Raw genomic sequence first — 12,820 nt, 5'->3', positions numbered from 1 at the left:
ACAGGCCTTTTTTAACTGTTTTTAAAATCCCCTGTGGGGAATATGAATGGTGGAAAAACGATTGGAACCATTTCCCTGTTCGACCGCTAGTTCTTATGGGTATTATGACTCCTACTGTGGTACTCTATTTGGGATATTATGGGCGGTAGACTTGTGGGCATTCCTAACATTTTCCATGACTTCCACTCTTTTTCTTGTAGTTTCTGTAGTGTAGTGGTTATCACGTTCGCCTCACACGCGAAAGGTCCTCGGTTCGAAACCGGGCGGAAACAAATTTTAACAAAACAGATAGTGATGACAGAAACAGGGTCATAACTGAAAAAAACGAAACAAATACATAGGCCTGCAGAATACATGAATAGACCAGTCTTAGACATGTCTTTCAATAACCAGAGGCAGATAGTGATAAGTGAAAAAAAACTAAACAAATACATAGGCCTACAGAATACATGAATAGACCAGTCTTAGACATGTCTTTCATTAACCAGAGGCAGATAGTGATAAGTGAAAAAAAACTAAACAAATACATAGGCCTACAGAATACATGAATAGACCAGTCTTAGACATGTCTTTCAATAACCAGAGGCAATGCAATGTTATAAAACAGGTTGTTTGGATCCTGGATGCTAATTGGTTAATAGCAGGGAGTTGAAGCACCACCATCCCAGCATTCTGCAGGTAGTGCCTGTTAGCGGTTCCATTAGATTTATAAATGCGCATCCACTGTTCCACGGCCCAGCCAGTCAATTTATAAACTTCATCTCCCCTGGAAAAATGTGTCTAGACCAATGGTATTCAAACCTTTTCAGCAGGGACACCATTTTTTCCTCCAGTATTTCTGGGGTCCCCATTTTTTTGCAATCATTTCTTGTGATCCCACCCCAAATACAACTTTAAAATCGGTACGTTACATTTTTTTTTACATAAACAAATAACCTTCAATTACCCAATCAAATACTTTTTTTCTAATTAACTTTCTCAAAAACGTTTCTATATTGTCTCGTACAATAATCTGTACTCATAATTTTTTGTTCCTAAATGATGAATATATATATCCCCACTGCAGTCCCCCCGACCCCGACTTTAAATATCACTGGTCTAGACAATATTTCCCAATGCCCCTAGGCTAGCATATGGTTTGAAACAGTTGAGGTTTGTCTAAACCTTGCTGTCTGCCTCTCCAACCTGTGGATCAATGTTGCCGTTTTTTTGGTGACCTCCACCGTGCGATGTGTATGAATGTGACCAGAATGACAGCTTCTCTGAGCCAGGCAAATTCATTTATCAGGTTCATTATAATGGATATATCCAAAGAAATGGCAATATAATCCTAGGTAAAACAAACAAAAGTGCAGACAGTTTTCTGTCATTTCAACTGCTTGATGTGATTGTGTGATAGATTTAGTTGGCTGGCTAGCAAAGGAAAAGTAGCTAGCCTGCATAGCTACAGTGCATTCGGAAAGTATTCAGACCCCTTACTTTTTTCCACATTTTGTTACGTTACAGCCTTATTCTGAAAACGGATTAAGTCAAATAAAATCTATCTACACACAATACCCCATAATGACAAAGCGATAACATATCATTTTTAATTCATAAAAAAAGATTAAAAAAATACCTTATTTACATACGTTTTCAGACCCTTTGCTATGAGTCTGGAAATTGAGCTCAGGTCCATCCTGTTTCCATTGATCATCCTTGAGATGTTTCTACAACTTGATTGGAGTCCACCTGTGGTAAATTCAATGGATTGGTCATGATTTGAAAAGGCACACACCTGTCTGTCTATATAAGGTTCCACAGTTGACAGTGCATGTCAGAGCATAAACTAAGCCATGAGGTGGAAGGAATTGTCCCTAGAGCTCCGAGACAGGATTGTGTCGAGGCACAGACGTGGGGAAGGGTACCGATACATTTCTGCAGCATTGAAGGTACCCAAGAACACAGTGGCTTCCATCATTCTTAAAAGGAAGAAGTTTGGAACCACCAAGACTCTTCCAAGAGCCGGCTGCTCAGCCAAACCATCCCTACGGTGAATCAGCCCTTATTCAGGAGTTATTCACACGATAATTCCCGGGATCTCAAGCCTTATTGCTTAGTTAATGGACTAAGTCATTTCTGACTTCATTTGGTTCTGAGAGCGATAAATGCCCCACCCACCCACCCACCCACCCAGCCAAAGTCACACCCTTAGTATCCTACTCATGCAGTTTCCGTAGTTTAGCGGTTATCACGTTCGCCTAACACGCGAAAGGTCCCCGGTTCGAGACCGGGCGGAAACACATTTTAACAAATTAGATAGTACACCTATTCACTTAGGGCTCAATCCCAATTTAGGAATTCATGCTTTTCCTACGCACTTCTCCGTATTTGCTATTCAGACTTACCCTTTTAAGTCGCGTAACGCACTCTGCTGGGGTGGCTAGCTTGGGCGCTCTGAATAAATTCCTGCTACGTGTGGTCTGAGTTCCATAATGATTCAAATAGACTACATGTCCCAAATTATTGCAATACTTTAGCTTAATATGATTCACTAATGCTAGCAACCCTCAGGAACAATTCACAAGGATGTGACAGATTAAAGAAAGGTCAACGGAATGAAAGTATGCCAAAATAAATGTATGTGGCTGTTACTGACAGTGGCTCCCGATAGTGGCTAATATTTAACATGATACAAATTGTCAAATAAAACTGGGGAAAGCCCCACAGTGGAGGTGTCATAATACCCATAAAACCTAGCGGTCAAACAGGGAAATGGTTCCAACCATTTTTCCACCATTCATTTTTCCCATATGGGATTTTAGAAACACTTAAAATAATACATTTGTAGTTCTTTATGATAGCCACATTAGCAGTTAATTAGCATGTAATTTTGGGGGGGTAAATACAGGCGAATATTTTTTATAAAAGTCACCTTGTCCGAGAGAGAATTACACGGTTACCATGCCAGGGTAAGCCAACAAGAAACACAGGCCTTTTTTAACTGTTTTTAAAATCCCCTGTGGGGAATATGAATGGTGGAAAAACGATTGGAACCATTTCCCTGTTCGACCGCTAGTTCTTATGGGTATTATGACTCCTACTGTGGTACTCTATTTGGGATATTATGGGCGGTAGACTTGTGGGCATTCCTAACATTTTCCATGACTTCCACTCTATTTCTTGTAGTTTCTGTAGTGTAGTGGTTATCACGTTCGCCTCACACGCGAAAGGTCCTCGGTTCGAAACCGGGCGGAAACAAATTTTAACAAAACAGATAGTGATGACAGAAACAGGGTCATAACTGAAAAAAACGAAACAAATACATAGGCCTGCAGAATACATGAATAGACCAGTCTTAGACATGTCTTTCAATAACCAGAGGCAGATAGTGATAAGTGAAAAAAAACTAAACAAATACATAGGCCTACAGAATACATGAATAGACCAGTCTTAGACATGTCTTTCATTAACCAGAGGCAGATAGTGATAAGTGAAAAAAAACTAAACAAATACATAGGCCTACAGAATACATGAATAGACCAGTCTTAGACATGTCTTTCAATAACCAGAGGCAATGCAATGTTATAAAACAGGTTGTTTGGATCCTGGATGCTAATTGGTTAATAGCAGGGAGTTGAAGCACCACCATCCCAGCATTCTGCAGGTAGTGCCTGTTAGCGGTTCCATTAGATTTATAAATGCACATCCACTGTTCCACGGCCCAGCCAGTCAATTTATAAACTTCATCTCCCCTGGAAAAATGTGTCTAGACCAATGGTATTCAAACCTTTTCAGCAGGGACACCATTTTTTCCTCCAGTATTTCTGGGGTCCCCATTTTTTTGCAATCATTTCTTGTGATCCCACCCCAAATACAACTTTAAAATCGGTACGTTACATTTTTTTTTACATAAACAAATAACCTTCAATTACCCAATCAAATACTTTTTTTCTAATTAACTTTCTCAAAAACGTTTCTATATTGTCTCGTACAATAATCTGTACTCATAATTTTTTGTTCCTAAATAATGAATATATATATCCCCACTGCAGTCCCCCCGACCCCGACTTTAAATATCACTGGTCTAGACAATATTTCCCAATGCCCCTAGGCTAGCATATGGTTTGAAACAGTTGAGGTTTGTCTAAACCTTGCTGTCTGCCTCTCCAACCTGTGGATCAATGTTGCCGTTTTTTTGGTGACCTCCACCGTGCGATGTGTATGAATGTGACCAGAATGACAGCTTCTCTGAGCCAGGCAAATTCATTTATCAGGTTCATTATAATGGATATATCCAAAGAAATGGCAATATAATCCTAGGTAAAACAAACAAAAGTGCAGACAGTTTTCTGTCATTTCAACTGCTTGATGTGATTGTGTGATAGATTTAGTTGGCTGGCTAGCAAAGGAAAAGTAGCTAGCCTGCATAGCTACAGTGCATTCGGAAAGTATTCAGACCCCTTACTTTTTTCCACATTTTGTTACGTTACAGCCTTATTCTGAAAACGGATTAAGTCAAATAAAATCTATCTACACACAATACCCCATAATGACAAAGCGATAACATATCATTTTTAATTCATAAAAAAAGATTTAAAAAATACCTTATTTACATACGTTTTCAGACCCTTTGCTATGAGTCTGGAAATTGAGCTCAGGTCCATCCTGTTTCCATTGATCATCCTTGAGATGTTTCTACAACTTGATTGGAGTCCACCTGTGGTAAATTCAATGGATTGGTCATGATTTGAAAAGGCACACACCTGTCTGTCTATATAAGGTTCCACAGTTGACAGTGCATGTCAGAGCATAAACTAAGCCATGAGGTGGAAGGAATTGTCCCTAGAGCTCCGAGACAGGATTGTGTCGAGGCACAGACGTGGGGAAGGGTACCGATACATTTCTGCAGCATTGAAGGTACCCAAGAACACAGTGGCTTCCATCATTCTTAAAAGGAAGAAGTTTGGAACCACCAAGACTCTTCCAAGAGCCGGCTGCTCAGCCAAACCATCCCTACGGTGAATCAGCCCTTATTCAGGAGTTATTCACACGATAATTCCCGGGATCTCAAGCCTTATTGCTTAGTTAATGGACTAAGTCATTTCTGACTTCATTTGGTTCTGAGAGCGATAAATGCCCCACCCACCCACCCACCCAGCCAAAGTCACACCCTTAGTATGCTAGTTATGCAGTTTCCGTAGTGTAGCGGTTATCACGTTCGCCTAACACGCGAAAGGTCCCCTGTTCGAGACCGGGCGGAAACACATTTTAACAAATTAGATAGTACACCTATTCACTTAGGGCTCGATCCCAATTTAGGAATTCATGCTTTTCCTACGCACTTCTCAGTATTTGCTATTCAGACTTACCCTTTTAAGTCGCGTAACGCACTCTGCTGGGGTGGCTAGCTTGGGCGCTCTGAATAAATTCCTGCTACGTGTGGTCTGAGTTCCATAATGATTCAAATAGGCTACATGTCCCAAATTATTGCAATACTTTAGCTTAATATGATTCACTAATGCTAGCAACCCTCAGGAACAATTCACAAGGATGTGACAGATTAAAGAAAGGTCAACGGAATGAAAGTATGCCAAAATAAATGTATGTGGCTGTTACTGACAGTGGCTCCCGATAGTGGCTAATATTTAACATGATACAAATTGTCAAATAAAACTGGGGAAAGCCCCACAGTGGAGGTGTCATAATACCCATAAAACCTAGCGGTCAAACAGGGAAATGGTTCCAACCATTTTTCCACCATTCATTTTTCCCATATGGGATTTTAGAAACACTTAAAATAATACATTTGTAGTTCTTTATGATAGCCACATTAGCAGTTAATTAGCATGTAATTTTGGGGGGGTAAATACAGGCGAATATTTTTTATAAAAGTCACCTTGTCCGAGAGAGAATTACACGGTTACCATGCCAGGGTAAGCCAACAAGAAACACAGGCCTTTTTTAACTGTTTTTAAAATCCCCTGTGGGGAATATGAATGGTGGAAAAACGATTGGAACCATTTCCCTGTTCGACCGCTCGTTCTTATGGGTATTATGACTCCTACTGTGGTACTCTATTTGGGATATTATGGGCGGTAGACTTGTGGGCATTCCTAACATTTTCCATGACTTCCACTCTTTTTCTTGTAGTTTCTGTAGTGTAGTGGTTATCACGTTCGCCTCACACACGAAAGGTCCTCGGTTCGAAACCGGGCGGAAACAAATTTTAACAAAACAGATAGTGATGACAGAAACAGGGTCATAACTGAAAAAAACGAAACAAATACATAGGCCTGCAGAATACATGAATAGACCAGTCTTAGACATGTCTTTCAATAACCAGAGGCAGATAGTGATAAGTGAAAAAAAACTAAACAAATACATAGGCCTACAGAATACATGAATAGACCAGTCTTAGACATGTCTTTCATTAACCAGAGGCAGATAGTGATAACTGAAAAAAACGAAACAAATACATAGGCCTGCAGAATACATGAATAGACCAGTCTTAGACATGTCTTTCAATAACCAGAGGCAATGCAATGTTATAAAACAGGTTGTTTGGATCCTGGATGCTAATTGGTTAATAGCAGGGAGTTGAAGCACCACCATCCCAGCATTCTGCAGGTAGTGCCTGTTAGCGGTTCCATTAGATTTATAAATGCGCATCCACTGTTCCACGGCCCAGCCAGTCAATTTATAAACTTCATCTCCCCTGGAAAAATGTGTCTAGACCAATGGTATTCAAACCTTTTCAGCAGGGACACCATTTTTTCCTCCAGTATTTCTGGGGTCCCCATTTTTTTGCAATCATTTCTTGTGATCCCACCCCAAATACAACTTTAAAATCGGTACGTTACATTTTTTTTTACATAAACAAATAACCTTCAATTACCCAATCAAATACTTTTTTTCTAATTAACTTTCTCAAAAACGTTTCTATATTGTCTCGTACAATAATCTGTACTCATAATTCTTTGTTCCTAAATAATGAATATATATATCCCCACTGCAGTCCCCCCGACCCCGACTTTAAATATCACTGGTCTAGACAATATTTCCCAATGCCCCTAGGCTAGCATATGGTTTGAAACAGTTGAGGTTTGTCTAAACCTTGCTGTCTGCCTCTCCAACCTGTGGATCAATGTTGCCGTTTTTTTGGTGACCTCCACCGTGCGATGTGTATGAATGTGACCAGAATGACAGCTTCTCTGAGCCAGGCAAATTCATTTATCAGGTTCATTATAATGGATATATCCAAAGAAATGGCAATATAATCCTAGGTAAAACAAACAAAAGTGCAGACAGTTTTCTGTCATTTCAACTGCTTGATGTGATTGTGTGATAGATTTAGTTGGCTGGCTAGCAAAGGAAAAGTAGCTAGCCTGCATAGCTACAGTGCATTCGGAAAGTATTCAGACCCCTTACTTTTTTCCACATTTTGTTACGTTACAGCCTTATCCTGAAAACGGATTAAGTCAAATAAAATCTATCTACACACAATACCCCATAATGACAAAGCGATAACATATCATTTTTAATTCATAAAAAAAGATTTAAAAAATACCTTATTTACATACGTTTTCAGACCCTTTGCTATGAGTCTGGAAATTGAGCTCAGGTCCATCCTGTTTCCATTGATCATCCTTGAGATGTTTCTACAACTTGATTGGAGTCCACCTGTGGTAAATTCAATGGATTGGTCATGATTTGAAAAGGCACACACCTGTCTGTCTATATAATGTTCCACAGTTGACAGTGCATGTCAGAGCATAAACTAAGCCATGAGGTGGAAGGAATTGTCCCTAGAGCTCCGAGACAGGATTGTGTCGAGGCACAGACGTGGGGAAGGGTACCGATACATTTCTGCAGCATTGAAGGTACCCAAGAACACAGTGGCTTCCATCATTCTTAAAAGGAAGAAGTTTGGAACCACCAAGACTCTTCCAAGAGCCGGCTGCTCAGCCAAACCATCCCTACGGTGAATCAGCCCTTATTCAGGAGTTATTCACACGATAATTCCCGGGATCTCAAGCCTTATTGCTTAGTTAATGGACTAAGTCATTTCTGACTTCATTTGGTTCTGAGAGCGATAAATGCCCCACCCACCCACCCACCCAGCCAAAGTCACACCCTTAGTATGCTACTCATGCAGTTTCCGTAGTTTAGCGGTTATCACGTTCGCCTAACACGCGAAAGGTCCCCGGTTCGAGACCGGGCGGAAACACATTTTAACAAATTAGATAGTACACCTATTCACTTAGGGCTCAATCCCAATTTAGGAATTCATGCTTTTCCTACGCACTTCTCCGTATTTGCTATTCAGACTTACCCTTTTAAGTCGCGTAACGCACTCTGCTGGGGTGGCTAGCTTGGGCGCTCTGAATAAATTCCTGCTACGTGTGGTCTGAGTTCCATAATGATTCAAATAGGCTACATGTCCCAAATTATTGCAATACTTTAGCTTAATATGATTCACTAATGCTAGCAACCCTCAGGAACAATTCACAAGGATGTGACAGATTAAAGAAAGGTCAACGGAATGAAAGTATGCCAAAATAAATGTATGTGGCTGTTACTGACAGTGGCTCCCGATAGTGGCTAATATTTAACATGATACAAATTGTCAAATAAAACTGGGGAAAGCCCCACAGTGGAGGTGTCATAATACCCATAAAACCTAGCGGTCAAACAGGGAAATGGTTCCAACCATTTTTCCACCATTCATTTTTCCCATATGGGATTTTAGAAACACTTAAAATAATACATTTGTAGTTCTTTATGATAGCCACATTAGCAGTTAATTAGCATGTAATTTTGGGGGGGTAAATACAGGCGAATATTTTTTATAAAAGTCACCTTGTCCGAGAGAGAATTACACGGTTACCATGCCAGGGTAAGCCAACAAGAAACACAGGCCTTTTTTAACTGTTTTTAAAATCCCCTGTGGGGAATATGAATGGTGGAAAAACGATTGGAACCATTTCCCTGTTCGACCGCTAGTTCTTATGGGTATTATGACTCCTACTGTGGTACTCTATTTGGGATATTATGGGCGGTAGACTTGTGGGCATTCCTAACATTTTCCATGACTTCCACTCTTTTTCTTGTAGTTTCTGTAGTGTAGTGGTTATCACGTTCGCCTCACACGCGAAAGGTCCTCGGTTCGAAACCGGGCGGAAACAAATTTTAACAAAACAGATAGTGATGACAGAAACAGGGTCATAACTGAAAAAAACGAAACAAATACATAGGCCTGCAGAATACATGAATAGACCAGTCTTAGACATGTCTTTCAATAACCAGAGGCAGATAGTGATAAGTGAAAAAAAACTAAACAAATACATAGGCCTACAGAATACATGAATAGACCAGTCTTAGACATGTCTTTCATTAACCAGAGGCAGATAGTGATAAGTGAAAAAAAACTAAACAAATACATAGGCCTACAGAATACATGAATAGACCAGTCTTAGACATGTCTTTCAATAACCAGAGGCAATGCAATGTTATAAAACAGGTTGTTTGGATCCTGGATGCTAATTGGTTAATAGCAGGGAGTTGAAGCACCACCATCCCAGCATTCTGCAGGTAGTGCCTGTTAGCGGTTCCATTAGATTTATAAATGCGCATCCACTGTTCCACGGCCCAGCCAGTCAATTTATAAACTTCATCTCCCCTGGAAAAATGTGTCTAGACCAATGGTATTCAAACCTTTTCAGCAGGGACACCATTTTTTCCTCCAGTATTTCTGGGGTCCCCATTTTTTTGCAATCATTTCTTGTGATCCCACCCCAAATACAACTTTAAAATCGGTACGTTACATTTTTTTTTACATAAACAAATAACCTTCAATTACCCAATCAAATACTTTTTTTCTAATTAACTTTCTCAAAAACGTTTCTATATTGTCTCGTACAATAATCTGTACTCATAATTTTTTGTTCCTAAATAATGAATATATATATCCCCACTGCAGTCCCCCCGACCCCGACTTTAAATATCACTGGTCTAGACAATATTTCCCAATGCCCCTAGGCTAGCATATGGTTTGAAACAGTTGAGGTTTGTCTAAACCTTGCTGTCTGCCTCTCCAACCTGTGGATCAATGTTGCCGTTTTTTTGGTGACCTCCACCGTGCGATGTGTATGAATGTGACCAGAATGACAGCTTCTCTGAGCCAGGCAAATTCATTTATCAGGTTCATTATAATGGATATATCCAAAGAAATGGCAATATAATCCTAGGTAAAACAAACAAAAGTGCAGACAGTTTTCTGTCATTTCAGCTGCTTGATGTGATTGTGTGATAGATTTAGTTGGCTGGCTAGCAAAGGAAAAGTAGCTAGCCTGCATAGCTACAGTGCATTCGGAAAATATTCAGACCCCTTACTTTTTTCCACATTTTGTTACGTTACAGCCTTATTCTGAAAACGGATTAAGTCAAATAAAATCTATCTACACACAATACCCCATAATGACAAAGCGATAACATATCATTTTTAATTCATAAAAAAAGTTTAAAAAAATACCTTATTTACATACGTTTTCAGACCCTTTGCTATGAGGCTGGAAATTGAGCTCAGGTCCATCCTGTTTCCATTGATCATCCTTGAGATGTTTCTACAACTTGATTGGAGTCCACCTGTGGTAAATTCAATGGATTGGTCATGATTTGAAAAGGCACACACCTGTCTGTCTATATAAGGTTCCACAGTTGACAGTGCATGTCAGAGCATAAACTAAGCCATGAGGTGGAAGGAATTGTCCCTAGAGCTCCGAGAGAGGATTGTGTCGAGGCACAGACGTGGGGAAGGGTACCGATACATTTCTGCAGCATTGAAGGTACCCAAGAACACAGTGGCTTCCATCATTCTTAAAAGGAAGGAGTTTGGAACCACCAAGACTCTTCCAAGAGCCGGCTGCTCAGCCAAACCATCCCTACGGTGAATCAGCCCTTATTCAGGAGTTATTCACACGATAATTCCCGGGATCTCAAGGCTGATTGCTTAGTTAATGGACTAAGTCATTTCTGACTTCATTTGGTTCTGAGAGCGATAAATGCCCCACCCACCCACCAACCCAGCCAAAGTCACACCCTTAGTATCCTACTCACGCAGTTTCCGTAGTGTAGTGGTTATCACGTTTGCCTAACACGCGAAAGGTCCCCGGTTCGAGACCGGGCGGAAACACATTTTAACAAATTAGACAGTAAGCCTATTCACTTAGGGCTCGATCCCAATTTAGGAATTCATGCTTTTCCTACGCACTTCTCAGTATTTGCTATTCAGACTTACCCTTTTAAGTCGCGTAACGCACTCTGCTGGGGTGGCTAGCTTGGGCGCTCTGAATAAATTCCTGCTACGTGTGGTCTGAGTTCCATAATGATTCAAATAGGCTACATGTCCCAAATTATTGCAATACTTTAGCTTAATATGATTCACTAATGCTAGCAACCCTCAGGAACAATTCACAAGGATGTGACAGATTAAAGAAAGGTCAACGGAATGAAAGTATGCCAAAATAAATGTATGTGGCTGTTACTGACAGTGGCTCCCGATAGTGGCTAATATTTAACATGATACAAATTGTCAAATAAAACTGGGGAAAGCCCCACAGTGGAGGTGTCATAATACCCATAAAACCTAGCGGTCAAACAGGGAAATGGTTCCAACCATTTTTCCACCATTCATTTTTCCCATATGGGATTTTAGAAACACTTAAAATAATACATTTGTAGTTCTTTATGATAGCCACATTAGCAGTTAATTAGCATTTTTTATAAAAGTCACCTTGTCCTAGAGAGAATTACACGGTTACCATGCCAGGGTAAGCCAACAAGAAACACAGGCCTTTTGTAATTGTTTTTAAAATCCCCTGTGGGGAATATGAACGCTGGAAAAACGATTGGAACCATTTCCCTGTTCGACCGCTAGTTCTTATGGGTATTATGACTCCTACTGTGGTACTCTATTTGGGATATTATGGGCGGTAGACTTGTGGGCATTCCTAACATTTTCCATGACTTCCACTCTTTTCCTAGCAGTTTCCGTAGTGTACTGGTTATCACGTTAGCTTCACACGCGAAAGGTCCCCGGTTCGAAACCGGGCGGAAACAAATTTTAACAAAACAGATAGTGATGACAGAAACAGGGTCATAACTGAAAAAAACGAAACAAATACATAGGCCTGCAGAATACATGAATAGACCAGTCTTAGACATGTCTTTCATTAACCAGAGGCAGATAGTGATAACTGAAAAAAAACGAAACAAATACATAGGCCTGCAGAATACATGAATAGACCAGTCTTAGACATGTCTTTCAATAACCAGAGGCAATGCAATGTTATAAAACAGGTTGTTTGGATCCTGGATGCTAATTGGTTAATAGCAGGGAGTTGAAGCACCACCATCCCAGCATTCTGCGGGTAGTGCCTGTTAGCAGTTCCATTAGATTTATAAATGCGCATCCACTGTTCCACGGCCCAGCCAGTCAATTTATAAACTTCATCTCCCCTGGAAAAATGTGTCTAGACCAATGGTATTCAAACCTTTTCAGCAGGGACACCATTTTTTCCTCCAGAATTTCTGGGGTCCCCATTTTTTTGCAATCATTTCTTGTGATCCCACCCCAAATACAACTTTAAAATCGGTACGTTACATTGTTTTTTACATCAACAAATAACCTTCAATTACCCAATCAAATACTTTTTTTCTAATGAACTTTCTCAAAAACGTTTCTATATTGTCTCGTACAATAATCTGTACTCATAATTTTTTGTTCCTAAATAATGAATATATATATCCCCACTGCAGTCCCCCCGACCCCGACTTTAAA

At 40.1% G+C, this 12,820-nt stretch overlaps 6 non-coding genes across 6 annotated transcripts; all 6 read left to right on the top strand.

Moving 5' to 3' along the window:
- Window positions 1-199: 199 nt before the first annotated feature.
- On the top strand, window positions 200-272 carry trnav-cac (transfer RNA valine (anticodon CAC)). Its single transcript has one exon. It is a non-coding gene; the product is annotated as a tRNA-Val (tRNA).
- Window positions 273-2,209: 1,937 nt separating this feature from the next.
- trnav-aac (transfer RNA valine (anticodon AAC)) lies at window positions 2,210-2,282 on the top strand. The gene has a single exon. It is a non-coding gene; the product is annotated as a tRNA-Val (tRNA).
- An 885-nt stretch (window positions 2,283-3,167) lies between these two features.
- On the top strand, window positions 3,168-3,240 carry trnav-cac (transfer RNA valine (anticodon CAC)). The gene has a single exon. It is a non-coding gene; the product is annotated as a tRNA-Val (tRNA).
- A 4,896-nt stretch (window positions 3,241-8,136) lies between these two features.
- Window positions 8,137-8,209, top strand: trnav-aac (transfer RNA valine (anticodon AAC)). Its single transcript has one exon. It is a non-coding gene; the product is annotated as a tRNA-Val (tRNA).
- An 885-nt stretch (window positions 8,210-9,094) lies between these two features.
- trnav-cac (transfer RNA valine (anticodon CAC)) lies at window positions 9,095-9,167 on the top strand. The gene has a single exon. It is a non-coding gene; the product is annotated as a tRNA-Val (tRNA).
- A 1,933-nt stretch (window positions 9,168-11,100) lies between these two features.
- Window positions 11,101-11,173, top strand: trnav-aac (transfer RNA valine (anticodon AAC)). The gene has a single exon. It is a non-coding gene; the product is annotated as a tRNA-Val (tRNA).
- The last annotated feature ends 1,647 nt before the right edge of the window (window positions 11,174-12,820 follow it).

Source organism: Salmo salar, chromosome 14 (genome assembly GCF_965601325.2).
Source record: "Salmo salar chromosome 14, fSalSal1, whole genome shotgun sequence".
Lineage (NCBI taxonomy): Eukaryota > Metazoa > Chordata > Actinopteri > Salmoniformes > Salmonidae > Salmo > Salmo salar.
This window is presented reverse-complemented; position numbering and strand designations above follow the sequence as displayed.